At 46.2% G+C, this 22,752-nt stretch overlaps 1 pseudogene; it reads left to right on the forward strand.

Annotated features, from left to right (window-relative positions):
- The first annotated feature begins 7,749 nt into the window (after nucleotides 1-7,749).
- LOC123826243 lies at nucleotides 7,750-22,159 on the forward strand (annotated as a pseudogene).
- Nucleotides 22,160-22,752: the final 593 nt, after the last annotated feature.

Here is a 22,752-nt window from a genome sequence, read left to right on the forward strand (position 1 = left end):
GTTGTGCCTTACATTGGTGTTATTTGAAGTTGAAATGGGCCCCTGTTCACTACATCCATTTGTAGATTAGACAGTATGCTAATCATTCTGTTGTAGAACAAACTGAGGAAAAAGAAGGAGTGAAAAAGAATGAAAGGATGAAAAGATGGGACTGTTATTTGACCAGTGAAGAGTTTATAAATGTAACAAGAATAATTGAAAAACCGCAAATCTACCCACTGTACTTTAGTCCCAGTCCATTTTAGAATGTCTTTCTGTTCCTGTTGGCATTCTTGAAAAGCCTTACGTTGTTCACCATTCCGCAGAAACGGGCAGCATGTCGGCCATGCCCCACCTCCTTGTTCTACCTGCAGCTGGGAATCAGAGGTTCCTCTGTCAAGACTTGGTGCTCTCCCTTTTTCCCAATAAGTATAGCAAGAGTAGGTTTGACTCGAAAATTACATGTTCTTCAAAGGAAAAAGAAAATTGGAAGATAATGTTTCTGAGATGAAAACTGTAAAAGGAGGAATACAAACTGAACCCCTTTTTACCCTGTTTGGAAAATTAGATGCATTCCCATTTACATGACATTGCTCCCATTCTCTGGGGTTACCAAGAGTTTGCTTTATAAATCTACTAGAACTAAACATTTTGCAGGATATGAGACAAAACTAATTGTACTGTCTATATGCTAGCAAAAACAATTAAAAATTTAATTTTAAAATATTATTTATAATAGCACCATATGAGTTAAATACCTCAGAAGAGAGTTAATGAGATGTGCAAGACTGCCACCATGAAAACTACAGAATGTTGCTGAGCGAGATCATGGGACACTGCAGTAAACATATTGTGCTCATGGGCTAAAACACTGAATAATGTGAAGATCTCAGTTTTGTACAAATCTATGGTTTCAATGAAATCAAAATCTTATGAGGCACTCTTAAATAAATTGGCAAATATATGTGGAAAAGCAGTAGGCCCAGAAGAGTCAAGATAATGTTGAAGAAGGGGAAACAATGGATGACTTAACACTACTTGATTTCATGGCTTGCTTTAAAGCTGTAGTGATTAGAGTGTGGTGCTCGAGTTCGGACAGACAGATCGGTGGGTAGAAAAGAGCCCAGCAACAGGCCCGCTCATACGCATGTGTATGGTCATTGGCTTTTCAACCAAAACACCGAGCAATTCAGTAGGGGAAGGAAAGGGGTTTTATGTTTTTAAGTTGGAGCTGGATTAACTGGATATCTATATTTTTTTAATTGGTGCTTTCATACAATTTATTCAAAATTGATGACAGATCTAAATATGAAGAGCAAAACAATAAATCTAGAAGAACACAATGTCTTCACAACTCTTGGGGCAGGCAAAGATAGCTTTAAGACACAAAAGACGTTAACCATAAGAGGAAAAAAAATAATAAATCTCACCAGCACTAAACCCTCTTCCTAAAAAAGATACTGTTGAAGTGAAATGGCAAGCCGCAGCCAGGCAGAAAACACAGGTCCGGCAGAAGTAATGCCTACGTAAGTGTGGCTGGGAGGGTGATAATGCAGGTGTAACAATTTATTACAGAGTCGTAATCCGGACATTTTACCTGAAATGTCATATGGTGTGCTTGAGTGTGATATGCTATGTTACAGAATTACAAGCTTGGGATTTTGTAATAAAAAAGGGGCATTATTTGTGACGGACCCTGTACTTGCTGAACATGTAACTGACAAAGGACTCCTATTGGGAAAAACAACTAAGAAGCCATTGCAAAAGCAATACTATTAAAAATAAATTAGTGGATACACAACTCACAGAACCTATCCAGATGCATAACTGGCTGAATATATATGAAAAGGTGCTCAACATCAGCCATCAAGGAATGCAAAATAAAACCACAAGGAAATACTAGTGGGAACATGAGCAGCTGTTAGAAGTGTACATTGGTATAACTGCCTTGGGAAACAGCCTGTCAGTCTCTTATAAACGTAAATATATGCCTACCCTGTGTCTCGTTGATTCCACTTCCGAAATACAAGCAAGAGAAATTAGTATGTACGCCCACAATAAAATTTGTACAAGAATATTCATAGCAGCTTTATTTACAATACCCCCAAAATGGAAACTGCTCATATCTACCACCAAGTTAATGGATAATCAAATAATGGTATATTGGAATACTATCTGCAATTTTAAAAAATGAATTGCTCAGAGAGGAATAAATGTGAAAAATGCTGAACAAGAAGTATTGGACATAACGTTTATATCAATCTCTGAATCAGGCAAAACATATCTAGGGTGAAAACCGCTGGGTGAGTATAGACTGGAAAGGGCATTCTGGAATAGTGAAAGTATTCTATAAATTGATTTAGATAATGGCCTTGCCTGGTGTGGCTCAGTGGATTGAGTGCCAGCCTGTGAACCAAAGGGTCGCCAGTTCAATTTCCAGTCAGGGCACATGCCTGGGTTGCAGGCCAGGTCCACAGTAAGGTACACAAGAGAGGCACCCATACATTGCTGTTTCCTCATACCTTGCTGAAAACAAGTGTTGATAGGGATGTAGAGAAGTTGGAACTTGTGCACTATTGACGGGATTGTAAAATTATTGCAACCATTATGGAAAACAGTATGGAGTTCCATCAAAAAATTAAAAATAGAACTACCATATGATTCAGCAATTATACCCACTTCTGGGTATATATTCCAAAGAACTGAACACAGGGTCTCAAAGAGATATTTGCACACCCACACTCATAGCAGCACTGGACACAACAGCCAAGAGGTGTGGAGGATTGTTCGGCCTTAAGAAGGAAATCCTGTCCCATGCTACAACAGAGATGAACCTTGAGGTCCTTGTGCTAAGTGAAATACAACAGCCACAAAATGACAAATACATGTTTCCACTTAGATTAGGTATCTGTAGTCAAATTCATTGAAGTAGAAATAGAATTGTAGTGTACCAGAGCAGGGGGGAAGGGAGAAAACAGAGTTGCTATTTGATGGGTATTTTCACAACAATGTGAATATACTTAATTCCACTGTATTGTACAGTTAAAGTGGTAAATATTATGGGGTGTTTTTTTTGCTACAGTTAAAGGAATGCACCAAATGCTGGAGAGGATGTGAAGAAACAGGGACTCGCACACACTGCTGGTAATAACACACAATGGCACAGACACTTTGGAAGATAGTTTGGCGCTTTCTTACAAAACTAAACATACTCTTACCACATGATCCAGTAATCACACTCCTTGGTCTTCACCCAAAGGACTTGAAAACATACGTTCACAGAAAAACCTGCACAAAGATCTTTATAGCATCTTCAACCATAATTACCCAGACCTAGAAGCAACCAAAATGTTCTTCGGTGAGGGAAGGGATCCGTAAGCACAGTACATCCAGACAATGGACTGAAGTGCTAAAGAGACATGAGCTGTCAAGCCATGAAACTACATGGAAGAGCCTTAAATGCATGTTACGAAGTGAAAGAAGCCAATCCGAAAAGGCTACACACTGCAGGATTTCAACTCTTCTGCACTCCAGAAAAGACGAAATGTTGGAGACAATGAAATGATCAGTGGTCGCTGTGAGGTGAGGGGTAAATACGCAGAGCACAGAAAATGTTCAGGGCAGTGAAAACACTGAATGATAATATAATGATGGGCATGTATTGGTCCCAACCCACAGGATATGCCACACCAAGGATGAACATAAGGTAAACCATGGACTTCAGGTGGTAATGGTGAGTCGGTCAATGTGAGTTCATCCTCGGTAACAAATGCTCCGCTCCTGTGAGTGATGCTCGTGATGGGAGAACCTTTTTCCCAATTTTGTTGCGAACCTAAAAACGGCTCTTAAAAAGAGTTGTCTTAACAAAAACAACAAGCAAAAAGCAGCAAGCAAAATATAACCAGAGACATTGAGATAAAGAACAAACTGACAGTAACCAGAGAGGAGGGTGGAGGGGGATAACGTGGGAAAGTAGGGGAAGGGTCATCAAGGAACATGTATAAAGGGCCCATGGACAAAGGCAAAGGGGGGTGGGTGGGATGGGGGAAGTGGGGGTGGGGACAACTGCACTTGAACAACAAAAAAATTAAGGAATGAAATACTAATGAAGCTGCAACATGGATGCACCGTAGGAATATACTATAAGAAAGAAGCCAGACACAAAAGGACACATATTTTATGACTCCATTTACATTAGAAATGTTCTTACTAGTCATCTGTAGAGACAGGAAATGAACAAGTGGCCGGCGGGGCCTCGAGGAAGAGTGACTGACCTGGCCGTGCGTTTATTACAGAGACGACAGAAATGTTCTGCAGTTAGGTAGTGGGGATGGTGCAAACTCTATGAATATACCATTGAATTGTAACACTTTAAAACGTAAATAAGCCAGTTAACAAAAATTGAAAGTAAAATAAAGACATTTTCATGTCAATGAAACCTGAGAGCCTCTTTTGCCAACAGTCCTGAACTGTAAGAAATGCTGAAAGAAGTTCTTCATACTGAACGGGAATGGAGCAGATAAACGTTCAAATCTACAAAAAGGAACAAAAAGCATTAGAAGTGAGAAATACATCCAACAGCAACAAAATCACAAAAGAGAAATGTTTAATAAAATATATTCAAGACATTTATGCTACCAATTACAAAGCACAACAGAGAGAAATTTAAGTAAGATCTAAAAACTGGAGACAGAAAACATGATTATTAAAGGGAAGACTCCGTGTTTCCAGCTCCAGGTGACGTGAAACCCCACTTTGAAGGGCCCTAAAAGGCTTTATCATCTCACGTAAGAGTCTAGCTCTACTTCAGCGGCCCCACCCTCCGCCTCTCCTTGGAAGCTCATTCCCCTGCCGCCCCACTGCAGACCACATCCAGAGAAACAAAGTCCATCTCCTAGGGGCAAGAGAGCCTTTTCTAGAACCTCCGAGCATCACCTGGCTTGGGACACTTGCGCATCACCCAGCCACTGCCAACTCGGGCATTGAAAATGCACTGAGAGATTGAGCCTAATCCTTGCAGGTGAAATGGGTGCTGAGAAGGCCACCCCAACCACGACACCCAGGACACACTGTTCTCCGTGTCACCCAACATCCTCTTTATACAAATCTGCACTAGCACCTCTCTCCCGTCTCCCCTCTGGGTGAGCGCTGGCTCTGCCGCGCTGCACAGACACCGATGGAGTCCCCTCTGTCCCGGCTGCCAGGACACCCACGCTCCAGCTGCAGTCCTCCTGCAGCCACGGCACAGGAAGGATGCTTCGTAGGAATCACGTGTGTGGACATTATTTCTTTGCCTTCATCTAATTTCCTGCCTTTACTTCCCCCTCTTCCGTGTTTCATCACATCTTCTCAGCAGATACTTTAAACGCTCATCGCTCATCGGTTATAAAGAAGAATCGTGTGCTCAGCGAGGTTTGCCCCAGTCCATGGGGAGGCTCTGGCCCAGCCGCAAAGGTCAGGGGCTGCAGGGCGCCTGTTGGGAAGGCTGTTTGTTTGAGCTAAGGGACCATGGCAAAAGAATCAAACTAAACGGTGTTTCAGGTAAGTGGGAGAGCACCTATTTCCCCAAATGCCTGTTGAGTCTAGGATTCCCCTTAGGGGTGGTGGTGGGCGGTGGGGGTCAGGAATCCGCTCACACAAAAGTGTGGAACCCATTTACTGAGGAGCCTTCGCCTGAAATGGCTTTGCTTGTTCCTGTGTCTATCCGCCAGCCATGTGTCGGGGGCCTCCTGCATTTGGAAGGGGCTCCCTTAAGAATGCTTTGGCCCATGTGCACAACTTTTAAGCCACTTGTTCTGTTTCATTCTGATATTCAATCTTGAGCTTCCATTAGAACTCACCCCTGTTCTCCTCCTACAGGGTTTCTGGTGGAGGTGGAGAGGGTTGGAGAGTCTTCCAGTCAACTTCACCCTGCCCTTCCCTGCACCTCCCCTCCAGGGTGGGGTGGGAACGCCCCTCTGAGGCCAACTGCCAGGCTGTGGGTTCCTTTGCCATCTTGCTCCTGATTCTCAGGAACTAGGGATCCCTCCCCAGGCAGCACTCACTGTGCCCTCTCTCCCCCTGCTGCTCAGGTGGTGGGGGCACCCCAGCAAGCACCATCACCAGGCAGACAAGCAGGGTGCACGGTGCCAGGCACCCCCCTCTCCAGGCAGACACCCCTTTCCACTGAGTGGGGACACGCCCTGGAGAAGGGGAGAGGCTGCCCTTCTTCAGAAGAGCTGGTCTCTCTCCCCCATCCCCCGCCCCTCCATGTTCAAATGCTGGGGCCTGAAGGCAGCAGGTGAGGCCAGAAAGAACCTTCGCTTTCCATCCCCAGCTTTGGGCCTTTGTCAGATTTCAGGACAGCCGGGCAGCACTGAGCTGTAAAACCTGTGGGGGAGATGGTGGGGGGGGGGGGAGCCTTTGTTCCTAACTGTGCCATTTGAACAGCCAGAGTGAGGGAGGGGCCAGCTCTTCGAGGAGACAGCCTGGCATTGCAGAGCGAGCTCAGGCTTCAAGGTCAGACAAGCACCGGTGCAGACACCCTTGCCAGCCGGGGCATCTTTAGCAAGGCCCATAACGTCTCTGGGCCCTGACTGGTCATCTCTGACATGCACGCCTGCCTCTTTGGGGAGTTGTAACACCTGGACAGATGGCGTTAACAAACGATTTTCCCTCCTGCTGTTTTATCACTCGCCTAGGCTGTGGGAGGGGAGGAGGGATGCCTGCAGTGGGGGCTGCTGGGTGCCAGGCCAGACCAAGGACCCTCTGCTGCTGGGCGGCTAGAAGAGGATTCTGACCAGAGGAATGTAAATTTGGTCCTTTCCTATGTGTGACTCTGTCTTACTCTTCAACACTGCCACTGTCACTCAGCCCAGCCCACCTGCACCCTGAGCATAGGGCCTCCCAAGGAAGGCTGGTCAGCAGGCCACAGGCAGCTGAGGGGACACAGAGGGGCTGGAGACAGAGGAACAAAGGAGGGAAAGGAAAAGTCACAATCTCCGTCATGATTGCAGACTCAAGAACCCTAGATACAATATTAATAGAGAGAATTCAACTTCATATTAAAAGTATAGTTCACTAGCCCTGGCTGATGTGGTTCAACGGACTGAGCTCCAGCCTGCAGACTGAAAGGTTGCCAGTTCGATTCCCAGTCAGGGCACATGCCTGGGTTTTGGGCCAGGTCCCCAGTTGGGGGTGTGCAGGAGGTGACTGATTGATGTTTCTCTCACACATCAATGTTTCTCTTCCTCTTTCTCCCTCCCACCTCTCTAAAAATAAATAAATATTTTTAAAATAAAATAAAATTCACTGCAACCAAGTTGGGATTGTGTCAAAATGTAACCAAGGTTCAAAGAAAAATCTATGAATGCATTGGACCAGCAGATGTTTGGTAAAAGATTAGTAGTAAAAACTTACTGCAAAAGCATGTGTTTAATATAGATCTTTTAAAAGAATTCTTGTACTTTAATATTTCAAACCAAAAGCAAAAGCTTTATGTAAAGGTAGAACCCTAGAGACTGTGCTATTTAAAACAAACAAAACAAGGATGCTTGCAGGCACCGCTGCCCCCAAACAGCGCTCAGGAAGTTCTGGGCAACGCATCAGGACACGGAACGGAAAGGAGAGGCAAAAAAACACATCAAGGACAACAATTCGCCGTTGTTATTTGCAGATGATTGTCATGTGTTTGTTCACTAATTCACCAACTGTACACTGAGCGCCTCCTCTACGTCCCACACCATTCAAGGACTCCGAAGGAGGGGGGCAGGGGCAAAGAGACGGATTAAAATAACACACAAGTAAACAATAAAGAATGTGCCCTGGAGAAAACTAATGCCACTGACAAAGTGACAAAGAGGGGAGGAAGCCGTTCCACCGCAGGAGGACGACAGCCTACCTGAGGAAGGGGCACCTGACCGGAGCCTGAAAGGTACAGAAGAGCAGGCCAGGGGGCAACCGGGCAGTGTTCCAGGCGGGGCCACAGCACGAGCAAAGGCCCTGGGGCAGACACAAGGGCAGCACGCTGACACACCAGCAGGCAGTGGGTCCGATGTTCTAGGCAGAGTAACAGCTCCAAAGGTGGCCATGTCCTGATCCCTGGAACCTGTGACTAGATTAGGTTACTTGGCAAAGGAGAATTAAGGTTGTGGATGGCAATAAGGTTGCTAATCACCTGACCATGAAAGGGGGGAATTATCCTGGATTATTTGGGGGTAGGGAGGGGGCAAATGCAATCACCAGTGTCCTTAAATAGGAAAAAGAAAGGCAGGAGAGTCGTGTTAGAACAATGCCACGTAAGAATGACTCAAGTGGCCACAGCTGGCATTTTAGACTTCAGACCTCCAGAATACTAAGATAATAAATCTGTGTTTTTAAGCTGCTAGTTTGTGTTAGCTTGTTACAGCAGCCACTTTTGGTCATCAATTACATTGATTTATTTTCAAGTAATGAACTAGCATCGCATCCGTGCAAAGAGCCCCATTCAGTCGTGATGTATAATTACTTCAGAGACTGATACATTCTGTTTGCTGACATATGGTTGAGAGTTTTTGCATCTGTATTCATGAGGGGTACTGCTCTGTAGATGTCCCTTTTTACTGTCACCGTGTAGTTCAGTGGCAGGAGGATGCCGACTCCATAAAAAGGGCTGAGACGCGTTCCTGGAAGAGACTGCACAGCATTAGAACAGAATTCTTCAGCTGTTTGGTAGAAATATCCAGTTAAGCCATTTCGACCTGGACATTTCCCTTACAGGATTTTAAACTGTAGATTCAGTATCTGCAACAGTGGTAGGGCTAGTTGTCTCTTTCACACTGGGCAGATGTGGCAGCCCGTACTTTCCGAGGGCGTGGTTCCCTGCCTCGCAGACGTCAAACTTCTGTGTGCACAGTGCTGGGCGGTGCTTCCTCGCCGCCCTTTTGCTGTGTGCAGGGTCTGCGGTGATGCTCTCTGTTCTATTCCTGACACTGGTTAATTTTCCTCCTCTCTCTCTTTTCAAAAATCTGTCAGTCTTGCTAGAGGTTTGTCAATATTATCGATCTTTTCAAAGAATCTGTTTTGGTTTCACTGATTCTTTTCTATTATTTTTCTGTTTTCAGGTTCAATGATTTCTGCCCTCTTTAGTTCCTTTGTTCAGCCTGCTTTCAGTTTATTTTGGTCAAGTTCCTCAAGGTGGGAGTTTACATTGATTTAAACATTCTCGCTCTCTTTCACACCTGTCTGGTGCTGCAAATTCCCCTCTCGGCACTGCCTTGGCTGTGCTCAACATGTGCTGACGTGGGTATGACATGTGTCTCACATTTTGATATGTTTGATTTGCACTGCCATGGAGTTCATTTATTTTTAATTACATTTGAGACTTCCTTTTTGACTTACGGACTGTTTAGAAGTGTGTTGTTTAGTTTCCAAGTGTTTGCAGACTTTTTGTTTTCTATTACTGATTTCTAGTTTGCATCTATTGTGGTTTAAAAAAAAAAAAAGACAAAACACCATCACTACGACTTCCATTCTTTTAAGCTTGCTGAGGTTTGCTTTGTGACCCAGGATATGATCTGTCTTGGTAAATGTTGCACAGGCACTTGAAAAGGAAGTCCATCTGCTGCCATTGAGTAGACCGTTCAAAAAACGCTAATTAGATTCCATTGGTTCATGATGATGTTGAGTGCTATATCCTTGCCAATTTTCTAATTGTTCTATCAATTGCTGTTATTTTTTTTAACCTGTTTTTAGTCTTTTGTTTCGGTTGGGTAATTTTTCCTGTTTTTTTTTATACTTGCTTACATGTTTCTATTTTTTTACATAGATGTATAATTTGTGATTGTCTATGTTTTATATTTAAGGTTCTAGTTTATATATGTAAACACTTATAATAATAATTATAATAATCCATATTTGCCTATAAACCTAAGGACCATGCCCCCATCCCATTCAAATAATGAATCTCAATGTTTGATGCCCATGTGCCCATTTGGGCTGCTTCCACCACCTCCTGGTGGCTTCCTGATGGGAGGATGGCCCCTTCCCTCCCATCCTTGCCGTCCCACCTTCTCGCACACCTGTGAGTCTCGAGACCATATCCGAGCGATTTCACCACAACCACATCAACAAGACGGCCTCTCAACCTGGCATGTCAAAGCAAGCAGCTAAGCACAGGACAGTCCCACAGACAGCTAGCCGACCAGGTGGTCTGCAGCCTTTACCCAGGCTCCTCAGCATGGAGCCCGGCTCTTGCCACCTGTGGAACAAACCCAAATCCTATTTGAAACGTCCTCCAACCCAATGGTTAGAGTCACATTGCGACCGTGGCTCCTCTGAGGAGCCTACAAGGCTTCAGGCTCATCCCAGGGGCCCAGCAAGCAGTGAAGGACCAGGTTCTGTCCCAAAGGAGGGGCAAGGATGGGGCCATCCGAGGCTCCTTCAGTGGGGAGAACCTCGCCTGTGAGCGCCAGGTGTATATCCCTTTCCCAGATGCCCACAGCCCTGGGACCAAAGCCCCAAGATACCCACACAGGCTCCAGGGCTACCAAGCCTACAGCTGGCAAGGTCAAAGGCCAAAGCAAGGCTACATTCTCAAATCAGAAAACGTGTCAAGCCAGCGGAGGAACTGAATGGGAGCCCATGGGTAACACTCAGTGCTGTCAGCCTTGGACACCTTCCACCACAACCAGCCGCCTCTTGACCACGGCACAAGCTAGGTTAACAACAAGGAAACAAAACAACAACAAACCCAGAAGCCAAAGCGTCTAACTAGCAAACAGGCCACAGCTGGTGCAAACACACCTTGGACCGAACATATGCACAGCGAGCGAGGGCTTGGTCAATCTGCACCCTATGCAGTTGCTTTCGGGGTCGGGGGAGAAGCAAACATAGAAGCGCAAACACACACACATTCCCCCATTCACAAACACACACAGAAAACCCCACGTACCCACACATCCCTAGGCCAGCTGGTTCTTCGGGCAGCTGCGAGGTGTCTCAGACTCGTCCCAGGAGACCACTGCTGCCAGCTCGTTGCGCCTTTCCCCCCAAGACATCTTGGGGCACCGCTCTCTCTCTCCACCCAGCGCGGGGTGTCAGAGAGGCTCAGAGAACCGCAGACTCAGGCTGCAGGAGCTGCCGCCTTGCCTTTCCCCAAGAAAGCCAAATCTCGTGGGATCTTGTGGGATCTCCAGGGATCTCAAGGGCTCTTGAGAGATCTATGGGATCTGGGAGCAAAGTCCCGGGATGAGAAACACCTGGGTTCCCCAGGTGCTGAGGCCCCGTCTCTCCGACTATCCTTAAAGACTGTGGCTCACACCACCTCTCAACCAAACCCCAAATCAACCAAACCCCAATGAGGCAGGAGATAGTCAAGAAAGGAAATTCCAGAGGTTCCCTGGGCTAAGATAAAGGACATCGATACAGGACAGAGACCCTATTCTAAGGCCAGTCGTTCTGCTTTCTGGAAAAGCGGTAAATCATGGTGAATCATGAATGCACCTGCGCAGAAGATGCTAGATGACCCCTGCTTTGTTATAATAGCATTATAATAAATTAACATTGTGCGGCCCCCTTCCCCGTGGCCAATTGAGGAAAATCATGGGAGACCACATGTGCAGTAGCTTTCAAGTAACACAACTACTTGCACATGTGCAATAAAAGCCCACCAAAACTAGCCAGGAAATATCCACCCTATAAGAATAGAATCCTCCTGGCTGGCGTAGCTCAGTGGATTGAGCGTGGGCTGCGAACCAAAGTGTCGCAGGTTCCATTCCCAGTCAGGGCACATGCCTGGGTTGCAGGCCATGAGCCCCAGCAACCACACATTGATATTTCTCTCTCTCTCTCTTTCTCCCTCCCTTCCCTCTCTAAAAATAAATAAATAAAATCTTAAAAAAAAAAAAGAATAAAATCCCTCCAGCCCCTGAGGTCAATCTCTGCTCAGAGTTGGCCCGCTTCTGTGTTCTGTGGAGTGTACTATTGCTTAATAAACTGCTCTCTCTCTCTTTCTGCTATAAACTCTCTGTGTGTTCAGTTCAATTCTTGTCCGAGATCACCAAGAATCTGGTTACCTGTGCCCACCTGCGACGCCAGTTCTCATTAGCTCCTCATCCACTAACGAGGTGCCACCATGATACCTCCCTGCCCCTCCCAGGGTCCCAGGTCCCAGAGACCAGCCCAACAGACGATGTGCCCCCTGGCTCAAGGGAGGACTGCATGGCACTGCCCTGAGGAAGAGCAAGAGCATCCTGGGGAGGCAGCCAGGGGGCATCCCGACTCGCCCACCCTTCCTGGGCCGCATGTCCACCTCGGAACACCCCTGCTCTAAGGGCACAGTGGTGGCTGCACACGGATGGAAGCACATAGCCGGGCCACCTCATGTGTGGCAGGCACTGGGGACACAGCCATGGCCCTGTGATCCCTCTGTCCCCAACCTGGGCTCCTTTTTGTGGGTCTCTGAAGCGGAGTCTCCATGGGGTCCTGGAAGGCAAGTTGCCTTCGTGCCTCAAGGTTAGATACCCCACCTGAGTCTTGTCACCCTCCAGGGATGCCCCTAGGGGAAGCTTCAAGCAGAGTTCTCAGAGTGTGACCCATGTACTTGTTAGAAATCAAATTCTCAGGCCCAGCCCAGACCTCAGGTGCATTGCCCCCCAAGACATCTCGGGGCACCGCTCTCTCTCTCCACTCAGCTCGGGGTGTCAGGGAGGCTCAGAGGAGGGCAGACTCGGGCTGCAGGAGCAGTTCTAAGAAGTTCTGGGGTTGGCTCTGACGCATTAAAGTTTGTGCAGTTTACAGGAGCTGTACTTACCTGTCCCCTCTGGCCCCAAGCTCACAGTTCACTCACTGGGGTGGGAAGGAGCTGGGAGGTGAGGCCCAGGTGCGATGTATCTACAGAAATGGCAAGCAGATGGGGGCCAATGCCATTCCTGGATCAAATAATGTATCCCCACTCACCCAAAGCACTGAGAAGTTCTTTTTAAAAAAATAGTTTTATTTTATTTTAGAGAGAGGGGAAGGGAGGGGAAAAGAGAAAGAGAGAAACATCGATGTGAGAGAGAAACACTGACTGGTTGTGCTCCACAAGCACACGTGACTGAGGACTGAGCACTGAGCACAGAGCGGCAACCCGGGCATGGGCCCTGACCGGGAATGGAACCGGCCCCCCTCGGTCTGTGGGAGGATGCCCAGCCCACTGAGCCACGCTGGACGGGGCAGCACTGAGAACTTCTTAGAGCATAAAACGTGCCCCAAACTGACCACACAGTGCCTGGCACACAGTAGTTCCCCAAGGAATGTGTTTAACCAGTCCTGATGGCGTTCACTATATCCCACGCTTACGAAATTGGACTTCCCACCTCCCTTTTAAACCTTAGCCTAACAACGGGCAGCCGATCTGGGCTCCAGGGAAGGTCACCACGGTCAGGCTCAGGGCCGCCTGCAGGCAGGCCTCATAGGAACAGACACTTCGGAGCCAGAGCCGGGGTAAGAGGGGGTGGGAGGGAAGGTCTGTGGGCCTGGAGGGGCCAAGATGGTGAGTGGAGGGAGGGGCACAACCCCATTCAAACCTCCATTTGTTTAGTAAACATAAATATTGAGCACCTACTGCACACACAAGACCAAAGGGGAAACAGGTCATCTAGGAGTTTCTCAGTGTGGGTGCCATGGAATCTTCAAAGGCGCTCTGTGGACAATAGACACCCCGGTTACGGCGGTCTGGGGAACTGTCCTGGGGAACTGTCGGGTAGACGAATGCAGGCAAGTCTCTCATTTCTCTTTCTCCCCAGAGGTGTCTGCAGCCAGGGATGCAATAGGGAAGGTACCTGATCCTGTGAGCAGAGCGCCCTCTGGGGGAGATACCTATGGATGCAACAGGGCATGTTTGTCTGCTAGGGTTGTCCAGCGTGAAGCCCAGGATGGCTATAAATACTGCCCAACGCAAAATTGTAAGTTTACTTAAAGCCTTTTCTTGCTCATCAGTTTCCACCAGTGTTTGTGTATTTAATGTGTGGCTCAAGACAACTCTTCTTCCAAGGTGGCCCAGAGGCACCAAAAGGTTGGACACTCTGCTAGGCCAACCCCCTCCTTTCGAAATTAGGACCCGGATTCAGGAGTCAAACATTTAATGATGCTCTTTAAAGTCACTAAGATGAAAAGAGATCTTCCTTCCCTTCTTAAAATGGTTAATACGTAGCTGCTGTGTGCCCAGACCTACCCGACTTCTCGGCACACCCGGCGTAGAGCCTTCCCGTCTAGGACAGACATAAGGAGGCAAATAAATAAAGAGGGCTACACAAAGGACAAAACAGCAAAGGCTGTGGAATGAAGATAATTTTTATTTTTCCCCCCTGTTTAATATATTTTCTAAATTCTCTAAAGTGACTTTGTTTTATTTTTGTAAAATAAGAAAAAAAGTCTCAATGCAAAAAATGTTTTAATTCAGTTAGCACAGGAGCTCGTGGGGTCACAGAAATGTTCCCAAACCGGATTGCAGTGACGGCTGCACGGCTCTAAATTTACTCAAAACCATGGGCCTGTGTACTTAAAATGGGTTAATTTTATGGCATGCAGATTATACCTCAATAAAGCTGTTAACAAAGATAATTTTTATAAAAAATGATTAGGCCCCTGAGACTCCAGGGAGGTTGAGAGGCTCACTGGGGTCCCCCTGACCTGTGAACAAGACCCCGATCCCAGGAGAGGGAGGGCGGGGCCTTCCCCTACCTGTCCACTGCGTCTCTGAGGATCAAGAACCATGCCCAGCGCCCTTGGAGTTGGAGGGACTGTTGGCACAGAGCCCCAGCAGGGGTCTGCCCCCAGGGAGCCCCAGGCAACTCCCTTGCAGGTGAGTGCTGTGCAGGGCGGTGGCAGGAGGAGGCCAGCTGGGACACAGCCGGGTGCTCCTCAGACCCCGTTTTCATTGTGGATTCCTTTGCCTCAAGGCCTCAGCCTGAGGAAGTTTGAGTGTGGAAGACAGAGGATGATGAAGGAGCTGGCTGAGACAGAGGGGTCTTCCCCGCCAGTCGCCCCTTCCGCCCAGTGGTTCTGAGGATCACAGAGCTTAGGGGGCCTCAAAGCCGACCAGCCTGGGTTCGCTGTCCTGGCCCTGTCGGTTCCTCCAGTCAGGGGCCTCTGGGGAAGTCTTGGGGCTCTCTGGGCTCGAGCCTCATCTGCCACAGTCCTGTAAACAGTGATGTGGAGCCTTGGCTGTGGGCCTGGTGCAGGAGCTGCTCTGCACCCTTCCTCCCACCCACCTCACAGGGTGGGGTTGCCAGGGAACACCCGCAGCAGCCTGGCTCCCTGCAGCCTGCAGGTGCGGGGCCACCATCGGAAGGTCCCATGTTAGGACTCCCTGGTTCCCCGGGGTCTCAAAACAGTCTGGGAAGTGTCTACTTTCACTCTTGAATCCAGCCCTGCCCATGACGGCCTGACTAGAGCCAGGTTGGGGTTCTTTTGGGCCATTATAGCTGATTTTGGCCTGGCCTCTCTGCCACCTGCCCCCTCTCCCTCCCTGACACACACACTCCGGGCAGCCAGAGCCACCCTTCTGCAGACATGCAGTTAACACTGGGCTCCAGCATTTGTGCAGGCAACAAGCAGATAACAGTGGGCAAGGTCCACACCTCTGCCCTAAGCTGTTGAAGCCCAATGCAATCGTGGGCACAGAGCAGGCTCTCTCTCCAAGTTTGCTGACTGACTGACTAACGGTAGCAATGAGCAAGCTGTATGTGGATACTGTCCTCATATTCTCACAGTCTAGCAGGGGAAACTGGCATGCATTAAACCACTGCCCATGACTAAGTTAACAGTTAAGGAGGGAAAAGTACAGAATTCTGTGTGAGCCACGGTCTGAGTTGTGTGGGTGGGAGTGGTCCTGTAGGCTTCCCCGAGGAGGTGAGATTTAGGCTGAGACCTGAAGAAGGAGAACGAGACGGCTGATAGCGAGCAGAAGTGTTCCAGGCAGAGGGAACAGCACATACAGGGCCCAAAGCACAGCTCTCATTGCAGCGCTCCTGCTCTCTCTCTGCACCTGCCCCCACAGCCTCTCAGTGGTGCCCCATGGCCATGACCCAGCAAAGCCCCACGCCTCCCCTGGGCCCCATCTCAAGCCAAGCCCTGCTGCCAGATTTCTCTCCTGCTGCCCACCTTTAAAGCTCAGGACCCAGCTGGTTGGGCTGCTCTTGTCCCCAGAGCCAGTGCTGTGCCCCAGCTCTGTGCCTTTGCCTTGCTGCTGGGACTCCCCAGGACTGCCTTTGCTCCCATCTCCGCCTGTTCAAACCCTTCCCCCGGCCCTGGTTCTGGGTGAGATGGAGAAGGCACACTGTGGGCCTGTGCACCCTCGACAGCGTGCATGGAGCAGCTCTCTGAGGACTCAGAAGTATGTCGTAGCAGGTGGGGACGGGGGGAGGAAGAGCGGATTTGGAATCAGGCCAGCACCAGCAGAGAGTTCCCCGTGTTTGTTCTCCTGCATTCCCCTGCCTAGGCGTCCGCCAGCCTGGCATCTGCAAGAGGATCCAGGGTGGCCAAGGCTGTGATCTGGGCAGTGACAGCTTTGTTAGCAGTTTGGTTCCGGTTGGTCTTATCAAGACAATTTGTACTGAGCACATCTGCATCAGTGACACAACTGTCCCATCAGCAGTGGCCATCCATGTCTCACAGGGTAGATGTGCCTGTCCAGGGTCTTCCCCATAGCAGGCCAGATGTAGCCAGGCTCATCAAAGGGAGCACTGGCCACGGTGATTAGGACTGCAGTGAGCTCTGTCCCCAGAGCAGATAATCTTGGTCACTTTCTACAACAGTGTCATCGACGTCATCAAACTTGCTAAACCCCTAGTGCACCAGGCCCAGTTTAGGGGAGTCTTTGTGAATGGAGGACCCTGCTGAGCCAGTGGCTTTGCTCTAGGGGGCGTGGTGAGGGTGCTGTTTCCCCTAAAGGGGTTGCTGTCACTTTTTCACATTAAGCTGAGATGCTGGTAGTGCCAGGCCAACTGGCTCTTGAATATGCCATTTGCTTTTGAGTAGAGGGCTGTTGGGCTCTTCCCACCTGTTAGTCATTGAGTCTGAGCTGATCCACCCAACATGGAGATGTGTGGCCAGAGAGCCACAAGGCATCCCTGGTCAGGCGTGCAGTTTCAGCAAGTGCTTGGTAGTTCACTTCCTCAGAACAAACAAAAAAGTGTACTTGGGGGCTTGTCCGGCAGGTGACGCTATGACACTAGGAAATGCCTCTGCATAGCCCGGCAGCCATTAAATTTTTACCTAAATGGGATTTCTCTTTCTCTTGCTAGAATTCTGTGTTTCTGCTGGACCACCAGGGATGATTTAGAAAGGAAAGAATGAGGGGGAGGTTGTAGCCTACATGCACCTCAGAACTTCTGTATATGCAGTGATCCCAGGTGGGAGAATCCCCTCTGACACTTATGGGACAGGAAGTGCAGATGGTGAGCACAATAGTTCTCACTATCCGGTCAGCAGTGGAAGCCACAACTGTAAGACAGTGAATCTGCCCACTGGGCCCCGCCCACAAGGCCACTTTGGATTCCCTTCCCTCTGCAAACTTCACCAAAACCCCATCAGTTGAATTCAGGAGCCCTTTTTCTCCATGAGCATAGGAACCAAGGATGCTAACATGCACACAAATCGGGGGCTACAGTGGTGTTAGTCCCTGACACCAGGAGACCACGTAATCCTCCTGCTGGGAGCTCGGGGAGCACAAGGGGTAGTGCAGAGAGCCCCCTGGGGACAGTGGCAGCAGTGGCAGCAGCAGCAGCAGCAGCAGCAGCAGCAGGAAGGAAACTTAATGTCAGCTGGTTCTTTCCCTTCCTCTGGGGTCTGTACCTGAGTGTGGGCATTTCTTCCTCCCAGCATCCAGTGTATGAGCCCAGGGGCATCTGTGTTCCTCTACACAGGCCACCACCTTTCAATCTGCAGTCCCCCATGCGCTGGGCCCCCCCAACTCACGCCCAGTGCTGAGAAGCGTGAGCTGCTCCAGGCTTTGCAGACTTGGCACACAGCAGCAGAGAGAGGAAAGCAAGAAACCCAATAACTGTCTCTCCCAACACGGAAAAAAATACACAAAGAGAAAATGTCAAAAATATTTTAGATAACTTAAAATGGAATACTTTTTAAAAGTTTAATGCAAAAGTAGGAAAGGGGAAACAGGAATGAAAACTAGAGGGAACAACTAGAAAACAAATAATAAAATGGGAGGCCTATATCCAAACACATCTCAATTACATTAAATGTGACTGAAGTAAACACACCAGTGAAAAGATAAAGATTGGCAGAGTGGATTTTTTTAAATGACCCAAGTACATGCTGTTTACAAGAAACTCTCTTCAAATATTATGATATAGGTAGGGTAAAAATATATATTTTTCATATATATATATACATACACACTTTTTTCTCATATATACATATATGAGAAACAAACTATATCATGGAAGCTCTGACAAACCAAAGCAAGAGTGTCATTAACATGAAAGTAAATTTCAGAGCAAAGACAATCACATCAGTCAGAGAGAGGCACAGCAATCCTGAATGTATACGTACCTGAGTAGAGATGGTTCAAAATATAAGGAGCAAAAAATTGTCAGAGCAGAAAAGGAAGAGATATTTCCACAATTACACTTGGAAACTGAAACCTTCTTTTCTACGTGATATACAGAAGTAGTTGACAGAAATTAGCAAGGACAGAACTGGACACCACCACCAACTAACCTGAATTAATTTATATCTATAGAACGGTCCACACAACAGCAGAAACACATTCTTTTTCAAGTGTACACAGAACATTTACCAAGATAGACCATATCATGAGTCACGAATTAAATCTTAACAAATTTAAAAGGATTGAAATCATATAAAACATGTTTTCTGACTAGAATGGAATTAAACTAAAAATCAGTAACAGAAGGATAGCTGAAGAATCCCCAAACACTAGGGAAAAAACCACACTGTATTTATTTATTTATTTTAAAGATTTTATTTATTTATTTTTTTAGAGAGGGAAGGGAGGGAGAGAGAGAGAAACATCAATGTGCGGTTGCTGGGGGCCATGGCCTGCAACCCAGGCATGTGCCCTGACTGGGAATAGAACCTGCGATGCTTTGGTTCGCAGCCTGAGCTCAATCCACTGAGCTACACCAGCCAGGGCTAAAAACACACTTTAAAAAAGGAAATCTGAAAGAAAATTTTAAAATGCATTAAAATGAAAGAAAATTAATATATAGCATACATAAACGTGTGGGATGTGGCTGAAGTGGGAGGGGCATTGACTGCAGTACGTAAATGAGAAATGTCTCAGGGCAGCATCTAAGCTCCCCCCTGAGAAACCGAGGTGTTGGGGTGCAGAAGGGACATGAAATAAACCTGGACAATTAGGAGGAAGAAGGTAATCAAGAATGGTTGTTAATGAAATTGAAAATAGAAAAACAGAAAATTAATGAACCCCAAAAGTGGTGTTTCGAAAAACCAATACACCCGATGCACCTCTGGTCAGGCTGACAAATAGAAAGAGAAGACAGGTGACCGAACCAGGACCGCCAAGGGGGCACAGCCACAGGCCCCACAGGCACTGGAACACTAATAGCATCCGCTTGCAAGTAAAATGGACCGAATCTCCAAAATCCACCAAATATCAAAATTCACCCAGTGTGAAATAAATAACTCAGATAGTCCTATAGCAATTTAAAAAATTGAATTTGTAGTTTAAAGCCATACTTTAAAAATCTCTAAGCCTTAATGCTTTTGTGGACAAATGTTTTTCTCTTAATGTAACAGGCTTATTGGGATGTAATTCACATACCACATAATTCGATCAGTTTTATATGTTCAGGGCTGGGCCAACATCACCATAATCCGTTGCAGAACATTTTCTCACCCTGGAGAGGAACGCCGTGTCCATCAGCAGCCACTCCCTGCTTCCCCCAACTGCTCAGCCCGAGGCCGCCCATCTCCCATGTCCAGGGATTTGCCTGTTCTGGACATTTTATATGAGTGGGACAATGCAGTATGTGGTCTTTGTGATTGATTTATTTCTCTTACCATAATATTTTCAAGGTTCATCCATCAGTAAGTTGCATGCATCACTTACTTCATTTCTTTTTATGGTCAAATAATATTACATTGTAGGGGTATACCACCTCTAACTGATCCATTTATCAGTTGATGGATATTTGAGCTGTCTCCACTTTTTGTGGCATAATATAGCCACACATTTGTGTACAAGTTTTCACGCGGACTGAACGTTTTCACTTCTCTTGGGCATGCCCTTAGGGGTGAGATTGCTGGGTGGGACAGGAGTGGGAGTGGTAACTCTATGTGGTCTTTTTGAGGAACTTTTCCAGAGCAGCTGTGCCATGTACATTCTCACTACCAGTGTATGAGAGTTTTTTTAAAGATATATAACAGTTGTTATTACCTGTTTTTTAAGAAAATTCTAGCCGTCCTATTGAGTATGAAGTAATATCTCATCATGGTTTTTTTTTTAATAAGAGAGAGAAGAAAGGAGGAGGAAAGAGAGGGAGAGAAACATTAGTGTGAGAGAGACATCCATCAGTTGCCTTCCATATGTGCCCAACCTGGGACCAGACCCACAACTCAGGCATGTGCCCCGACCAGGAATCAAACTGGTGACCTTCAGTTTTTGGGATGACGCCCAACCAACTGAGCCATGCCAGCTGGCTGGGGCTCATCATGGCTTTAATTTGCATTTCTCTAATTACTAATGATGTTGAGGCCTCTTTTCATCTGCTTATTAGCCATTTGTATATCCTCTTTGGGGAGAATCTATTTGGATCCTTTGCTTATTTTCAAATTAAGATTGTCTTTTTTATTACTGATTTTTTTATTATTGATATAAAGTGTTCTTTATATATTCTAGATACAAGTCCCTTATCAGATACATGATTTGAGAATATTTTCTCCTATTCTGTAATTGTCTTTTCACCTCTTGGTGGAATCCTTTAAAGCACAAAAGTGTTTGATTTCAATGACATCCATTTTATCTTTTTTTGTTCTTGTCGCTTATGCTTTTCGTATTGTATCTAAGAATGCTTGTTCTAACTGAAGGTTATAAATGTTTATGTCTATATTTTTAATATGAGTTTTATAGTTTTGGCTGTAACAGTTAGGTTTAGGACCCATTAGAATTAATTTTTATGAATGTTTTGAAGAAAGGATGTTTTGCATGTGAATATCCATTTGTCTCAGCACTATTTGTTGAAAAGGTTATTCTTTCCCTACTGAATTGTCTTGACATCCCTGTTGAAAATCAGTTGACTGAAAATGCAATAGTTTATTTCCAGACTCCAATTCCACCTCATTGATCTATTTGTCTATGCTATGCCATTGCCACCCTTGCTCGACGCTGTAGCTTTGTAGTTAATGTGGAAGGGGCAGTGTGAGTCCCCCAACTCTGTTCTTCTTTTCCAAGATTGTTTTGGCTATTCTGAGTTCCTTGAATTTCCATATGAAATTAAGAATATAAATATTATCTAGAATTGTACCCCTGAAATCTATGTAATTTTATTAACCAATGTCACCCCAATAAATTCAATTTAAAAAATAATATAAATATTGTCCATTTCAATCCTGTTAGGCGTGGGCAGAGGGAGATGAAGAGTGTGGATGCTGAGTTTCCCGGGAGCTTTACGCAAACATGGTCAATGTGCTTAGATCCCAAAGGACTCTCTGTAAGAAGCATGGAAAGCATCAGCCTCACAAAGTGACCCAGTATAAGAAGGGCAAGGATCCCTAATGCCCAGGGGAAAAGGCGCTATGATCAGAAGCAGAGTGGGTGGGCAGACAAAGCCAATTTTCCGGAAGAAGGCTAAAACCACAAAGAAGATTGTGTTGAGACTTGAATGTGTTGAGCCAAACTGCAGATCCAAGAGGTTGCTGGCCACTGGGAGATGCAAGCATCTTGAACTGGGAGGAGATAAGAGAAAGGGCCAAGTGATCCAGTTCTAAGCTTTGGGATTCTTTTGTTCTTTTATTTTCAAAAGGAAACTGTTGAAGCAGTAGAAAAATTACCAGTATGAAAATAAATGCACTGATATTCTTACTCATAAAAAAATATTGTCAGTTTCAGCCCAAAGGCACTTGGGATTTTTATAGAGATTTTGCCAAATCTATCTATTAACTAGGGGGTGTTGCCATCTTAAAATATTGTCTTTCAATCTACAAACATGGATTGCCTTTGTTTATTTAGGTCTTCTTTAATTTCTTTCAACAATGTTTTATTGATTTGAGTATTTAAGACTGTATTTTTTAGGTAAATTTATTCCTGTTTTATCATTCTGATGCTATTATAAGTAGAATTATTTTAACTTCACTTTTGAATTGTTTACTACAAGTGTATAAAACTACTTTTTTGTTATACTGTATGTACACTTTATATATTTTTGTATATTAATTTGGTATTCTGTAACTTTGTTGTCTACATTGATTAATTTTAATATTTTTAGTGCATCCTGAGGCTATTTTCTGTTCAAGATCATACCATCTGCATGAGTCTCAGTGGGTTTTTATGCATTTGACTCCAAGGCAAGGGAAACAAAGCCAAAGATTAACAAATGGGATTACATCGAACTAGGAAGCTTCTGCACAGCAAAGGAACCAACAACAAAACAAAAAGGTGACCAAGAGAATAGGAGAAGATATTTGGACATGATACAACTGGGAAGGGGTTAATATCCAAGATACGAGAGATCTTAACTTAAAAACAACAATAACAAAACAAGAGACCTGGATGAAAAAGCAGGCAGAGGGTCTGGAACACACAGGTTTTGAAGGGAGACATACGTGCGG

The sequence above is a fragment of the Phyllostomus hastatus genome, unplaced genomic scaffold (assembly GCF_019186645.2).
Source record: "Phyllostomus hastatus isolate PE091 unplaced genomic scaffold, TTU_PhHast_1.1 phas_contig_80, whole genome shotgun sequence".
Lineage (NCBI taxonomy): Eukaryota > Metazoa > Chordata > Mammalia > Chiroptera > Phyllostomidae > Phyllostomus > Phyllostomus hastatus.